General features: G+C 41.4%; 1 pseudogene; it reads left to right on the top strand.

Moving 5' to 3' along the window:
* Positions 1-7,146: 7,146 nt before the first annotated feature.
* LOC122427989 lies at positions 7,147-7,843 on the top strand (annotated as a pseudogene).
* The last annotated feature ends 8,596 nt before the right edge of the window (positions 7,844-16,439 follow it).

Here is a 16,439-nt window from a genome sequence, read left to right on the forward strand (position 1 = left end):
TAATAAACATGTCAAAAGCAGAATAAAGCTACAGCAGGGATCAACTCCAGTCATACATGGGAAATACTTCTGTTAATGATTCTGCCTTATAAATGAAAACCTTATTTGTTCCCAGAAATAAAACAAGTTGATAATAGCCATGTCACTTTAAAATGAAGTGGAACATATTCCTCAATTTATCTACACTTGAATTACTTTCAAAATACCTTTCCACTAGCCTATGTGCCCAAGCACCAGAAGCAGACCTAGGTACAGGAGGTTTCCAGGTTATGGAGGAAAGAACTAGGTGCTCAAGTTCAAGTCCTAACATCCCCCCTGTAAGGCCTTGGGCTAGTCATGCCTCCCATCAAGTTCCCATGAGCTCAGGCTATGAAGCAGACAATGCCAGCTCCTCCACCTCCCAGCTGCTGAACTGCAGATAAAATACTTCTTTTTTTTTTTCATTTATTTTTATTAGTTGGAGGCTAATTACTTCACAACATTGCAGTGGGTTTTGTCATACATTGACATTAAAATACTTCTTGAAGCCTTGATTTCCTTAATGTGTATCTTGATGTTTACTTCATAGAGCTGTTATGAGGAACTGATTGAGTAAAGTGTGTGAAGTGCTGAGCTTAAGTCAGGCACATAATGGAGTGCGCAGTAGGTATTATCATTACTTACAAAATGGAAGGACAGGCAGCCACCTGTCACGACTGTTGGGAAGACCCAACTGGATGACATTTGGGAATGTGCTGGTCAACTCTGCAGCACTCTGTAAATGTTATAGATTAGAACAAACCTAGTGGGACACTCAGAGAAGTCCTCAGAAAGAAGGAAGGAGGTTGGAACTGAGAACATGGGGCTTTTATAGATTAGCTTTTATGGATTATTTTTATAGAAGCTTTACGGCCTGAACAGTATTTTCGTAGGTCTATTGATTTGTACTGTTGGCTTCCGTTCTATTGGGGGATGTAAATTCCTGCAAAGAAAGCAACAATCAAGTCTGAAGGGAGAGTATACAATCTGGTTTTCTCATTCTGTTGAGGAAATTAGTACCCCTTTCTTCTACAAAGCTCTTTGCACACTTGAAATTTTTTAGAAATTTTAAATGCTTTGCTTAACATCTCTCTTTGCTCCTGGATGGTAAGTGTCATAAGGAAAGGGGTCGTGACTTTTTGATTCCCACTATACCCCTCAGCTGGGCTTCCCTGGTGGGTCAGATGGTAAAAAAAAATCTGCCTGCAATGCAGGAGACCTAGGTTCGATACCTGGATCGGGAAAATTTGCTGAAGAAGGGAATGGCCACCCACTCCAGTATTCTTGCCTGGAGAATTCCATGGACAGAGGAGCCTGGTAGGCTACAGTCCATGGGGTCGCAAAGACATGACTGAGCACAGCGCAGTGAATGACTGAAACCAAAGACAGTAAATGTGTAATGTTCAAAACCCGTGAAGTCCTTTGATGTTCGGCCATGGCTCAGGGTCCAGCACAGTGTCTGCTTCATTGTCTACACGTGGTAATTGCTGACAAGCTCAGAGATGTCAAATAGCAAGGAAGCTGAGAGCATGGACTCTATGGGGAGGAAAAGCTGGGTACTAGTTTGATCTCTGTGGTTTACATACTCTGTGACCTTGGTCAAATTACTTAGGGATCTCTCTGATCCCCAGTTTCCTTACCTATAAAATAGGACTAATAATGCTAGAACCTATTTCATAGAGATAGAGATGAATGAGACAGAGATGAATGAGCTAATTCGCGTAAAGTGCCTAAAACAATGTAACTACTAACTTTTCTAAATGACCAAGATGAAGTCCGTCAGAGGGAGTTCTGGAACTAGAATCCTGCCTAGGTCTTGCTCTTTATTCCTCCAATATTCCTCAACCCCTCTGCCCAGACCCCTTTCTAAAACCATTCAATCTAATCAGACAAAAATAGCAACACAAAGTATTCTGTGATTTACTTAGAGGTGCTGCCATCTCTCAAAGCACTAGTAGCAAGTTTCAGGAACTCATCTGAATGGTGATAAAGGGCTTATTATTGCTAATAACCTCCCAGAGTCTAAGGCACAGAGCTGAAGAGAGCATTTCATATTTTGCTCCAACAGTTGGTCCTTAAGGGTTTGATGATCAGATGCAGGCATGGCTGGATTATGAAAATGGCATGTTTAAAAATATCTCTGTAACTCACTCCTAGATGACTTTTAGCAAGTGAACTAACTAACTGTTAGCCTCCTGGAAGATTAGATGTCAAGATAATTAGCTCTCTGCCACACGGTCTCTCTATTATTTTTCAAATCTCATTCTCCTTTCTTCCTTATGTCTCTTAGTTGACACAACTCATTATTACTTTATGCCCGAGTTCTTCAATGTTTTGTCAGCACACCCATAAGCCGTCTCCTTTTCATGACTTATCACACCTAACTTTCAATTCACACTCTTAACTTTGATCTTACATTTACAATTCACTGTGTATCTAAATATCACAGAAAACAAAGATCAAGTTTGACAAGTAAACCAGATATAGAAGCATTACCTATGATAACCCATCCTCTTAGCTCTCTTTGCTCTTCAAAAGCCCATGTGCCATGGAGGAAGTGAAATGCATTTTCTCATTTCATTTCATGACCAGAGGACTGTGAATTTCTTCTTTCATTATCTAATGTTGGAGTCTGTGAGATTTCCCATTTCATTATTCTATATGACCTGGACTTGGCCTTATGAAATTGTGGAATAACTTTCTCTTTTGTATCATAAATGAAGTCAATGAAAAGCTAGGCTAAAAAAGAAAAAGATGGAATGGGGAATTATCCAAAGGAATCATACAATTACAGAAATTTTTGGCTGGAAAAACTTTGTGGACTGCCTGTCCACCCACCTGCACCTTATTCTGCTCCACACCAATCCAGCAGGTAAATTTTGACTCCTGTTTCAAAAGAATCTGCAGAATAACATGCCTCTGCCCTCCATTTAAGAAAATTCTTCATATATGCAGCTTAATACCTTTTCCCCTTCTAGTTCAGACTCTTTCCTTTCTGTTGTTAGGAAGAAGAGTTGGTTAGCCTCATGTCATCTAGAAACATAGATCTTCCTTGACTTATGATAGGGTTGCATCTCAGTAAACCCATCATAAGTTGAAAATACTGTAAGTCAAAACGCAGTTAATACACCTAACCTATAGAACATTGTAGCTGAGCCTAGTCTACCTTAAATGTGCCTGTGATTGAGCGAAATCATCTAACACAAAGCCTATTTTGTAATTATAATTGTGTTTAATATTTCATGTAATTTATTGATTAGTGTGCTGAAAGTGAAAAACCGAATGAGCATCCATGTTGAGAACAGTTGAAAAATTACCAGTTCTTTGCTCTCATGATTGCAGAGCTGACTGGGAGCTGCAGTGGCTGCCACTGCCCCGCATCACAAGGGAGTGTCCTACCATATATCACTTGCTAGGGAGAAAGAGGGAAAATCAAAATTCTGAAGTACAGTTTCTACTGAATGGGCATCACTTTCAAGTCATTGTAAAGTTGAAACATTGTGAAGTTGAACCATCCCAATGGGACGTCTGCATAGATGTCCCTCAGGCAAAAAGGCGAGATTGCTTGACCACCCAGACCCTTCCCTGCCCACGACCTTCTGAGTTTGCTTCCCAGCTTCCCTGCTGTTGCCACAAGCTGATTAATTGTGGAAATTCCAGGATTTCCTGAAAATAGTCTTGAACTGAATCAGTGTTTGAGGTAGAAGGAAAGAGGATGGGAAGTGTTTTCCTTCTTTCCTTTGCCAAGATCACAGCACCATTCCTTAGATGCTGACAACTTCTTCACTCACACCCGCCTTCACAGCTCAGAAAAGGGACAAAATTGAAGGCCTATCCAACAGCCTTTAGCTTCATGCTTGGCTCCATCCCAAATCCAGCTCTTCTCAAACGTCTAACAAAAGGCCTGGTTCCTAAGAGTTTTCTAAGATTTATTCAGACCCAGGAATTGTTCCCTAGAGACCTAAAATGTGCAGGGGATTTCCTCCACCCCCACTCCTACCTGAAGTCTTATGCGTAGGTAGGTCCTTAATTTTAATTTCTAATGCTGAGCACAGCTTGTTAGATAGTGACTTGCTGAGCTATTTCCAGTGCATCTATCTAGTTTTTGTACCTCAGTGACCAACCTGTTGAACTCTAGGTGATCTGGCATCATGTGTAATGAAAGGAGTGTGAGTTTTGGGGTCAGATAGATCGGTGGTCTAATGCTCCACTCTTTCATTTCTATAGAAGGGCTTTGGTCAAGTAGATCAACCTTTGAGCTTCAGGTTTTTTGTGTGTAAAATGGAGCTAATATCAACTTCAGAGTTTGATATGAAGATTAAAAAAAGAGTTAATATGGGTTGGAAGTTTAGGGTTGGAAGATGCAAACTACTATATATTGTGTGTGCTAGTCACTTAGTCGTGTCTGACTCTTTGCAACCCCATGGACTGTAGCCCGTCAGGCACCTCTGTCCGTGGAATTCTCCAGGCAAGAATACTGGAATGGTTTGCCATTTCCTTCTCCAGGGGACCTTCCTGACCCAGGGATCAAACTCTGGTCTTCTGCATTGCAGGCAGATTCTCTACCATCTGAGCTACCAGGGAAGCCCTAGTTGGTTCAGATTTTTCATAAGATCATACAGAAAAACGGGAATGAACATTCTGGTCCACTCAATATACAGAATAGATAAATAACAAAGTCCTACTGTATAGCACTTCTGTATTGGGCTTTCCTGATAGCTCAGATGGTGAAGAATCTGTCTGCAATGCAGAAGACCAGGGTTCGACCCCGAGGTCGGGAAGATCCCCTGGAGAAGAGAATGGCAACCCACTCCCGTATTCTTGCCTGGAGAAATCCATGGACAGAGGAGCCTGGTGGGCTACAGTCTATGGGGTCACAAAGAGCTGGAGATGACTGAGCAACTGACATACACACCCTCACAGGGAATTATACAGTGTCTTGTGATAAATCATTATGGAAAAGAATATGAAAAAGGATGTATCACTGAGTCACTTCACTGTACAGCAGGAATTAACACAACATTGTAAACCAGCTATACTTCCATTTTTAAAAAATTTTAAAAAAGAATGAAAGAAAGCAACCAGCACAGTGCCCGGCATAAGCTAACTTTTTCAAACCCATTTCTCTCCTCCACCAGTTGTGGAGACAGAGCTGTGTCCAATAAGTGAGCATCCATCAGCTTCGTCACTGAAATGGAGCTGCCTTAATAGCAACCCGCAGTGGAACCGTTAATATCAGAGACAGTGAGTATAATTATAAGGGCCTTCACCGTGCACTTACCATATCATGTTGTGATCTGAGAACAGAAGGGCAGGACTCACGGTCCCATCTCATGGCTCCTACAACACAGAAGCCTCAGTAGCACTTGTGAGGCCCCGTCATGAACATCTCAGCCTGGAGTCCTATCCTGACTCAATCCTTATCAGGACTGAGTAAGACTTTAGAAGGCCCAAGAACTAAGAAGACCATGGTGCCACCACCCCTGCATATAATTAAAAGTAAAAAAATACTAAACCATAATTAAGTGTAAAGAAGTAGAACAACATTCTGATATTTTTCCTACTGTGATATCAGTCCTAGTACTTCTTTTGAATTTTCACTTTTTTTTTTTATATAAAAGATGGTTTTGGGCTGCCCTCATTTTGTAGGTAACTAGTATGCTGGTAGCACAGCACCACAGGGCCCCAAGGCTCTCCCAATGTTCAGTGACTGCATCAGAAGGCAGGCCAAGAGCAGAGAAGCCAGGGGTCTCAATAATTCACAAACTACTTGACAGATCCCACAAAGAATGGAAAAGTGACTGTATATTTTGAGACAAGAGCAAATTAGCATTTTAAAAAAGTAAATTGAAACCCTTTCCAAACATATGGATGAACTAGGATAGACTTTTCACAAATGGGACCATAGAAAGGTCATATTTAGATAAGCAAGTTGTAGAGTCAATTACATATTATGTTTTAAGAGATGACCTCACCACTGAACTGCACCATCTGGGTCTATTACAATAGAGACAAATTGCCAGGAACAGTGGTGACATGAGACATTCAAGATGCAAAGGCACTGTTCCTTCTTAGTTTTTTCCTGTCTTTAATGGAAGATGCTCTCTCTGAAGGACACAGTCCCTCTCTAAGGCAAGGTTTGCAGTAACCTAGTGAGGCTTATCTGGAGATCTCGCTGACAGCACTCACATTTGGAGCCACTCATCTTTACACCACAAATCAGAGAAGCACCAAGGAAGGCCCAGAAACCCTGACAGGGAACTTTCTCAAGCAGAGATGAAAACAATTTACATAGCCACTGTAAATAGTTAATAAAATCCATTTTACAGTCCACCTACTTAGATTTCCATTACATCCTGTTCTGTTTCAAACACGCATTTTTCTTTTGGATTGTTAGGCAATAAAGAGTCAAGCCATTTATCAAGCAGTGTCTTAGGACTCCTTTCAAATGTTTTACCATTTTCAGGAAATACCATGGCTTCTATAATTAATCTCCTGGTAGAAAGCTGTTTCAGAAAGACTCTAGTCCAACAGAGAGAAAAATATTTTCTTCTTGGGAGTTTTTTTGGTTCTTATGAGTAGAAATGTTCAGAAACAGATGATGGTGGTATTATTATGTATTGCAAACTGACCATTTGAGACGGGGGGGGGGGGGAAAACAAAACAGTAGAGCATGGTCTCCTCCCCAAACTGTCCTGTGACAGAGCTGATGTTCCATGGGCCCCACAGGCAACTCAGTGTGAGGCTAAGATGAGAGTCACCCTTCAGAGTAAGGCTGGGTTTCCACAGTTCTCACACCTGATGGAAACGTAAGTCATGGGAGGGGTCCCCCTCACCTCACACACGCGCTTGCCTCTAGTACTACCAGCTACCACTTGGCATTTTCCATGTCTCAGGCCTTGCTCTTATCATTGTATACATGTGGGCTCACTTCATCCTCACAACTCTGAGAAAGGTACCATATGATACCCAACTTTCAGATTAGAGCGTTGGGGCCCGGAGGCCAGGAGCCAAACCCAGGCGGCCCGCCTGAGTCCAGCCTCTGCAGCAGTGGGCGCCCGTTTTCAGTTCTCACCACCCACTTTGTGCTGGCACACAGTAGGACCGCTCAGCCATCTCATTCTACGAATGGAAGCAGGCATACAGTTGCCAAGTGGCTTGCCAAAAGTCAGTACAAGACAGAAGCTCAGGTTCCTTGACTGTCAGGCCAACTTTTGGTACTTTATAGCCTTCTTCCTCTTCATGGAAAAAAATAAACAATCTCTTGAGGGGGGGAGGGGGCCACCAGGTTCACAGGAAAGCAGGCTGAGCTACAGGGATGGCTCCCGGGGGAAAGGAGGGTATGAGGCAACGGGAAATGACAAGCTGCTCTCCATGCCCAGCCAGGGACGAGCACGTGGCCACTCTCCCAGCTGGTGGCCCAATCACCCACCTGCAGGGATGTCAATGCCCGGCACCTGGGGGCTGCAGGCCACCTACCACCAGGTCCTTGATAAACTGGAGCTTCTTGTTCCTGAGAAATGGAGGCTGATGTACAGCTCCCAGCAGGTCCTGGAAGAGTATTTTTCTGGGCTCCAATTAGTGAAAGAGAGTAGGTGTGTGCTGGACTGGCTGACATGGCCAGACCTGCAGAAAAATTCAGCATAGTCCAATCTTCTGTTTTGATGACTACAGGGTTTACTTGGTCAAGACACTCACTTATAATTATTCCCCCAAACTGGAGTCGGTTTGCTGATAAATTCTTTGTCACGACAGCAAGAAGCTCTCACCTCTTTCATATTTGGAGATATAACCAAATAAGCTAAAAGCTAAAGCAAACAAATGAGTTCCTGACCATCTAGATCCCTAACAATCTAGATGTGGACTTACCCACTGAGACCTATTAAAAGTTTGATTTATTATTTCAGTTATTGATGAGGTGGTACTGATATTTGTAAAGCATGATAATCTAACTGTAATTGGGAGACCACACTTGATTCAACAGGGGGAAAAAAAAGCAAGTTTTAATAACAAACAAGTAAGTAAAACCAACAAAACCAAAGCTGTGGCTTTACTTCTTTCTATGACATTCCCTCTTGGGGTCTCAGGAAAGGGCAGAAGACCTTGTTGGTCTCCAACACTGAGCAAAGCAAACCCCACTCTGGGCCCGGGTTCTGTCCAAAGCAGCTGTGGCTCTCCTCCTCAAAGACAGAGACTGGGTTTGATTGGCCTCCCAACCTGAACTGAAGGTTTTGAAAGGACTTAATCTCATCCTCGGGCATATTAACAGTAAGTGTTAGGACGTGGTCTCAACTGTAGGGTACACAAGGGATGGAGAAAACAACTTGGAAAACCAGAGAGTCTGGTGACCTCCAGAGAAGGTTCTGGTTTCCTCTAAGAAACCGGATGGGATGATCATTGCTACTTCTTTGTGTCAAGTCTCTATTTTTGTTTGCTTCATTTTGGCCTTTTTTAAAATTTAATTTTTATTTTATATTGGGGTATAGTTGATTTATAATTATTCATTTCTGTTGTACAGCAAAGTGGTTCAGTTATGCGTATATATATATCCATTCCTTTTCAGATTCTTTTCCATATAGGTTATTACAGAATATTGAGTCGATTCCCTGTGCTATACAGTAAGTCCTTGTCGGTTATCTACTTTACGTATAGTAGGGCATAAGTGTGTGCTAAGTCACTTCACTCGTGTCCGACTCTTTGTGATCCCATGGACTGTAGCCGCCGGGTTCCTCTGTCCATGGGATTCTCCAGACAAGAATACTGGAGTGGGTTGCCATGTCCTTCTCCAGGGGACCTTCCTGACCCAGGGATCGAATCCCCATCTTGTGAGACTCCTGCGTTGTAGGCAGATTCTTTACCTCGGAGCCACGGGGAAAGCCCACATTTAGTAGTGTGTATATGTTGGTCCCAAACTCCTATTTTACCCCTCCCCTCCTCATTTTGGCTTTTAAACACAGTTATACTGAGGACTCAGGTGGCCTTTGTGGGCCAGTCTGACCCCTAGATTGACCTCTGTCAGAAGACATTTAGGCATCATTTCATCTGCATGACACCCTGATGATGCACTTACCATAGTGTTTTCTTCCCACACAAGGGAAAGCTTGGTTGTAGTGAAATCACGGCAATGCAGCGCACAGGTAGATTCAGCCTCTAACGATGTCACTTGATGAAACAGGCAATCATCACACACGGAAAATCTCAAGTCATGTGAATGTCATCTGTGTTTATCAGAGTGCAGGAAATAGGAAGAGAGTGTTCATGCCAAATGGGTATTTAGGGGAGTTTAATAAAGGGAGTATTTTACAAAAGTGGGGGCAGGGTAAGCTAGGGATCGGGGTTAAGAGGTACAAACTACTATGTATAAAATAAGCTACGAGGATATATTGGACAGCACAGGGAATATAGCCAATATTTTATAGTAACTGCAAGTGGAGTATAATCTATAAAAATTTTGAATCACCATGTGCTACACCTGAAAATAATATAATATCATAAATCAACAATACTGCAATTTAGAAAGTCATAAACTTTCAAAATATATGGGAAAATGTGAACAATGGCAGGTTAAGTGAAGAAGCAGGATATAAAATTATTCATATGTCATGTTTATGACTGTTAAAAATGTTGACTATTAACAGGGAGTTAACAAAAATTATGAGTTGTGTTTAGGTTATGAGTATTTTTCTTTCTTTGCTAAACTTGTAATGGTGTTATCAAATTTTTAATGCAAATATAAATAAAAGACTTTTTAAAGACCAAAAAGAAGAGATGAGGACAGAGTTTAGGGAGACAACACAAGAGATGGTGCAGCATCCAGAGGCTAGCACACACAGGGGGAGCCATCACCCCCGGATATAAAGAGAACGGCTTATGGGAATCGGAGAGAGAGCTGTTTGGGGAGGGCCTGTGGCTTCTTTGAGGGACACAGAAAACCGCAGTGAACCCACCCACAGAGGGAGATGGGACACGAGTTACTCCAGCTGCGCTCTCCTGCCCATTGTCCAAACCGAACCCGAGGACAAGGCAGCCTGGAGATGAGGTCCGTGGGGGAGAACCTGCCAGGCCCACGCGGGGAGGAGGGCAGAGGGAAGACACCGGCTCATCATCTCATTAGGTTTCTGAGGTACAATAACATCAGCGTGCCCTCCTACTGTGACATCAGTAGTTTAATAAAGAAGTAATTAGGAAAAAAATCCTCTGCATACATGGAATTAGGTGGCTAATTTTATGCCAATGGCAGAAATCAGTGTTGTAAATTCCTCATTGTGTTTTATGAGTCAGAACTGGGTACACTGAAGAGTCTTAGGAATATGAACCTTGAAACAGAAACTCTGATACCTAGCAAAGGAGAGCCAGTGGAAATCCACTCCCGCCAGGATGATGGTCACAATTAAACAGGAACGTGCATTTAAGAAAGGCAGCCATTGGGAGTTGAAATTATTGGCATAAAACCTCTTGGAGGTACCCAATGCGCTGAGAGGCGCGTGTTTTACTGTAGTTAATAGAGCCCGGCTTTGTTCCCTCCTGCATTGTTTTGTCTGGTTTCCTTTAGCAGTTTAGGCAGAAGGCCAGCCAGAAGGAGGGAGACGGGGAAAGCTGGAGAGGCGTCCGGAGCACTTTGTTGTTTTAGTCACTCAGTCCTGTCCGACACTCTGCAACCCCATGGACTGCAGCCCACCAGGCTCCTCTGTCCATGGGATTTCCCAGGCAAGAATACTGGAGTGGGCTGCCATTTCCTTCTCCAGGGGATCTTCCGACCCAGGCATTGAACCCACGTCTTCTGCATTGGCAGGCGGATTCTTTATCGCTGAGACACTAGGGAAGCCCCGGGGCACTTAAGTGATTTTCTAAAGTCACAAAAGTCAAGTTGTGATTTTCTTTTCTTTTTTTTTTTTCTGTCATGCTGCACGGCATGTGGGAATCTTAGTTCCCCTGTCAGGGAAGGAACCCACACCCCCTGCATCAGAAGCAGAGGGTCTTAACCGCTGGATGGACAGGGAAGTCCCCCAAGGTCAATTAGGACATCCAGGGTTGTCCTAATGAACCTAGTGAACCTAGCTCCCAATTACTTGGTTGGCGCCTCTTTTATCAAAGAGGGAGGCCATTGGTGTTTGGATAAACAGCATGATGTGGTGTTACAAGCAAAGGCTTCAGAGTACACTTATTAGCTGGGTCATTTTGAGCAAGTTACATAACTTATAGAAGCCTGAGTTTTTGCTCAATGAAATGGGGAAAATACCTCTTTCTTCTAGGGTTGTTTTGTGAATTAAATGAGATCATGTATTAAAAATGCTTGAAAGAGTACCTAGCACATAATTGATATTCAATAAATATTTTAATAGCTTATATACATCTAGAGACATATTCATATATATAAACACATATTTGCCCATCTATTTATAACTAGAACCATTTGGCCTTCATAAGGGATGGGAGTGGTCATGTTGGTCACTGGGGCCCTTTGGCCATGAGATGGGAGTGGTCATGTCGTCACTGGGGCCCTGTGGCCATGAGATGGGAGTGGTCATGTTGGTCACTGGGGCCCTGTGGCCATGTTGTACAGCGTGACAAGAGGTTCTTCATTTCTCTTCCTCTTTCTAGCAACCCCTCTCCAAAAACACTCATACTTAAGTTAGCTCTCTCGTTTTAGCTATGTCCCCAAATTCTTCCTGAACCTATATCCTGATGCACAGATATCCATGTATGCACCTTAGAGATTTTTCTCTTTTAAAACTTCTGATTGATAATTACCATACACTTGCTAATTTAATTATAAGTTTATCAATATTTAGGATATCACAACAAAATCTTAGATGCTCCCTCTCTTACACCCTTTTCTCTCATCTCACAAATTGCTTTATGGTAAAAGAGATGGTTCTTCCAAAGGTCTGGTATGACTTGGGAGCAGAGGTCAGAAAATTGTTTGTTACACTTTAATTTGACCAGAATGGAACTAAAGATTTCAATTTAGTGGATATATTTGTTTGTTTCACTTACTACTGACTCCAGAATGTACCTGATGGTTTTAAAATGTTATGTGTTTTTAATATTTTTAAGGGATTTAAAAATTTATTGCCTTAGGTGGTTAAAGCCAATGCAAAAGTTTCCACAATTCTACCAGCTCCTTAGAAATTTCATTCTTGGGCCCATATCCTTGAAAGGTATTGACCCCTACAAACAGCTAATACTGTAAAAGTTGACAGGCCATTTTAACCTCCTAATTGTATTCTACACATCATGCATTTGACCTTACAGAGACAACTTGATGGGCTTCTGCCATATTAATTATTCCTCACTGTTTTGCAGTGATCCTGTAACAATCCAAACCTAGTGGATGAATGCAGGAACGTTTCTAGGCTCCAGGGAAGAAGCTGGAATGGCGATTTAAAAACATTCAATGTAATTTTCCACTACCAGCCTTATTTTCTTTCTTGAAACTGTGAAAAAAGACCTCTGAGGTGATTTTGCATTTGTTGTCTTCTGTAAGTCCTTGCAAATTTTTAACACTTTCTAAAACGTCTTTGAAACTATGAGGCATCTTATTTTGAATACCCTCCTTCAATTATTATGCATCTTAAAATCAGTACATTTATTACTAGGCAATATTACTTTAACACATGAGGCTTTTTCTTTTCATTTTCATTTTATTTTTTACTATAGATGCTTTCATCAGCCATGGTATTTGTTAGTATATAATTTTTAAAGGTTACACTCCATTTACAGTTATTGCAAAATATTGGCTATATTTCCTGTGTTGTACAGTATATCCTTGTAACCTACTGTATACTCAATAGTTTGTACCTCTCAATGTCCCGACCCTGGATTGGACCTCAACCCCCCCAATGGTAATCATTAGTTTGTTCTATAAATCTGTGAATCTGCTTCTTTGTTTTATATTCACTAGTTTGTTGTATTTTCTAGATTCCACATGTAAGCTTCACTTCTGAGTTTTCGTCTCAAGGGTTTAATGTGACACTTAAGAGACCTAATGTGCAAAGTTTCATTTAATTTTCCACCCCTAATTTTCCTTGTCTGAGGCTGAGTATGTCTTCCTAATGAACTAGACAGTAGTCATGGTTGCCGAACAGTCTTCTTCCCTCCTTGTTTGTGACACCATATGCAGTTTACATGTTCCCTCTTCTCCTTCGTTTGGAGAGGGACTTCACCTGTGTGGGTCATTTTCCTCTCCTTGCACTAAGAATAAGACCTGAACATTGCCAATGGCAGCATTTGGGAGGCTGATTCTCAGCCTGCTCTCACAGGCCCTGTGAGTGTATTGAATGGAAGTCCCCTGTGCAAAACTGGATTCTAGAATCCAATTTTTTCCTGCTCCCTGTCTCCCTTTATTACTTAGGTCTTTTGATTCAACAACTCTCTCTAGCCACATTTTCTTTAATGGCAAAATGTGATTGAATAGGAACTGAATAATTTGAATGGAGTCTCAAGTCTCCCATCTACATCCCTGTGTCTATTTATGCATGTGTGTCTCCAGTAGGTGCTTTGTACCAGGCACTGCATAAAGCAATTTACACTTAATCTACACAGCAATCTTACGAGACAGGTACTAAGATGGAGATGATGTTGATGAGAGAGAGCTTAGAGGGCTTAAATGATTCAGTGAATTAGGCTTAAATAATTTACCTAAGTTAGTACTAATGGACATGAAATTAAAACACAGCTTTACCTGACTCTAGAGTGTGTGCTTTTAACCACTGTACCATACTGAAAACATAAAAACTTAAGGACTTGGATTTTTGGTGCCTGTCTTGAGTTCCTTGAGAAGAAATGATTGGGAGTCTGGAGTATGGAGCCTAGTTTGAAATCTGTCTCCTTTACTTATTAGTTGTGTGACATGGACAAATTACTCTACATGAGTCCCCTACGTATGAACCTACAAGTTGCAAACCTTCAAAGATGTGAGCGTGCCCTTGTATGTCAGCTGTTGTACTGTACTACTGTACTTTTCAAGGTACTGTACTGTAAGATCAAAAATATTGTCTTCATTTTTTTGTGTTTTTTTAAAACTTATTTGTGTGAAAAGTTGTTGTTGTTCAGTCACTAAGTCACATCTGACTCTCTGCGACCCCGTGGACTGCAGCTGCTGGGCTTCCCTGTCCTTCACTATCTCCCAGAGTTTGCTCAAACTCATGTCCATTAAGTCAGTGATGACATCCAACCATCTCGTCCTCTGTCGCCCCCTTCTCCTGTCCTCAGTCTTTCCCAGCACCAGGGTCTTTTCAATGAGTCGGCTCTTCGCATCAGGTGGCCAAATTATAGGAGCTTCAGCTTCAACATCAGTCCTTCCAATGAATATTCAGGGTAGAAAAGTATTATAAACCTATTACAGCACAGTAATATATAGCTAAATGTGTTAGCTGAGTACCTAGGCTAAGTCTGCCGGACTTTACAAACAAATTGAACTTATGAATGCACTCTCAGAACGGAACTCGTTTGCATGGAGGGAACCTACTGTATTGAGCTTTGGTTCCCTCATCTATGAAATGGGGAGGAAAATATCACCAATAAATTTCCTCAGGCCACGTGAAGGATCGGTGGTGGTGCTTTAGTTGCTAAATGGTGTCCGACTCTTTGCAGCTCAGTGGACTGAAGGCTGCCAGGCTCCTCTGTTCATGGGATTCCCCAGGCAAGAATGCCGGAGTGGGTTGCCATTTCCTTCTCCAGGGGATTTCTCCGACCCAGGGACCAACTTAGGTTTATGTGTTAATAAAATATTTAGCTCAGGCGTGAAACATAGTAGGTGCTCTTTAGAAGAAAAAATAATTAAAATAGTCCAATAGATGTTAGCAAATATCATTATTATTGCCTTATTTGCCCCAATAGAGCTGATATAGTGTCTAAGTGATTGCTGTAAGGATTCTTGTCGAGCCCTTGAAAGTCTGAAGTTCTCTAGTTGTATATTGTTGATAAAATCCACTTCTTATTTCTCAGCCTAGAACACAACAGTATAGAAGGCTTGGGGATTCCTGCTTGGTATTGAAATGACAATGATAAGTCTTGTCCTTCATCCCCTGCAAAAATTGTGTGTTAAGTGGATAAAGCCCGGACAGTGAACTAAGGAATTTGGTTTTCTATCAACCTGCGCTACAGGCTTGTTATCAACATTTGGGAAATTAACATATCTAAAGTTCAAGCTTGTTATCCTGTCTACAAAGAGTAGGGTACCATATCTATGTAACCTAATTTCAGAGAAAGATTAGGAAGCAGAAAAAGAAGTTAAAAAATGAAAGGAGAATAATAGCTTTTTATCACCAATGGACTCTTCTGTGGAGCAGTAAATGGATAGGGCCAAGCCAGACAGATAGTTAATAGGGGATGACTAAACTGGGTATCTGGCAATCAGCAGGATACTTACTATTGGCAAGGAGTTGCCCTTGACGTCATGCAAAGATAAAGAACAAAGTCCTACCTTAAAGGAGATGTGATTTACTTAGTGAGCAAGATATAAAACAATAACTAATAATAGGGAAGTTTACATACTGATACTGGGTGAGTGATGCAATACAAAAGCCTAGAGGGCAAACTTCCCCATTTATAAACACCTGCTGCACCATTTAATTATATGAATTATATTACAAGACTTGGTTGGACTAATTTTCTCTCAATATTCAACAGTGTGTAAATATTTAAGTAGAATTCATAAGATTTAACCTAAACTCATTTTTTAAAATTTATTAATTTTTTATTGAAGGATAATTGCTTTACAGAATTTTGTCGTTTTCTCTCAAACCTCAACATGAATCAGCCATAGGTATACATATTTCCCCTCCCTTGTGAACCTCCCTCCCATCTCGCTCCCCATCCCACCCCTCTAGGTTGATACAGGGCCCCTGTTTGAGTTTCCTGAGACATACAGCAAATTCCCGTTGGCTATCTATTTTACATATGGTAATATAAGTTTCCAGGTTACTCTTCCCATACATCTCACCCTCTCCTCCCCTCTCACCATGTCCATAAGCCTATTCTCTATGTCTGTTTCTCCACTGCTGCCCTGCAAGTAAATTCTTCAGTACCATTTTTCTAGATTCCATATATATGCATTAGAATATGATATTTTTCTTTCTGACTTACTTCACTGTATATAATAGATTCTAGGTTCATCCAACTCATTAGAACTGACTCAAAGGTGTTCCTTCTTATGGTTGAATAATAACCCATTGTGTATATGTACCACAAATTCTTTATCCATTCATCTGTTGATGGACATCTAGGTTGCTTCCATGTTCTAGCTATTGTAAATAGTGCTGCAATGAACACGGGATACATGTGTTTTTTCAATTTTGGCTTCCTCAGGGTATATGCCTAGGAGTGGGATTGCTGGGTCATATGGTGGTTTTATTTCCAGTTTTTTAAGGAATCTCCATACCACCTTCCATAGTAGCTGTATCAATTTACATTCCCAC

This window comes from Cervus canadensis, chromosome 26 (genome assembly GCF_019320065.1).
Source record: "Cervus canadensis isolate Bull #8, Minnesota chromosome 26, ASM1932006v1, whole genome shotgun sequence".
Lineage (NCBI taxonomy): Eukaryota > Metazoa > Chordata > Mammalia > Artiodactyla > Cervidae > Cervus > Cervus canadensis.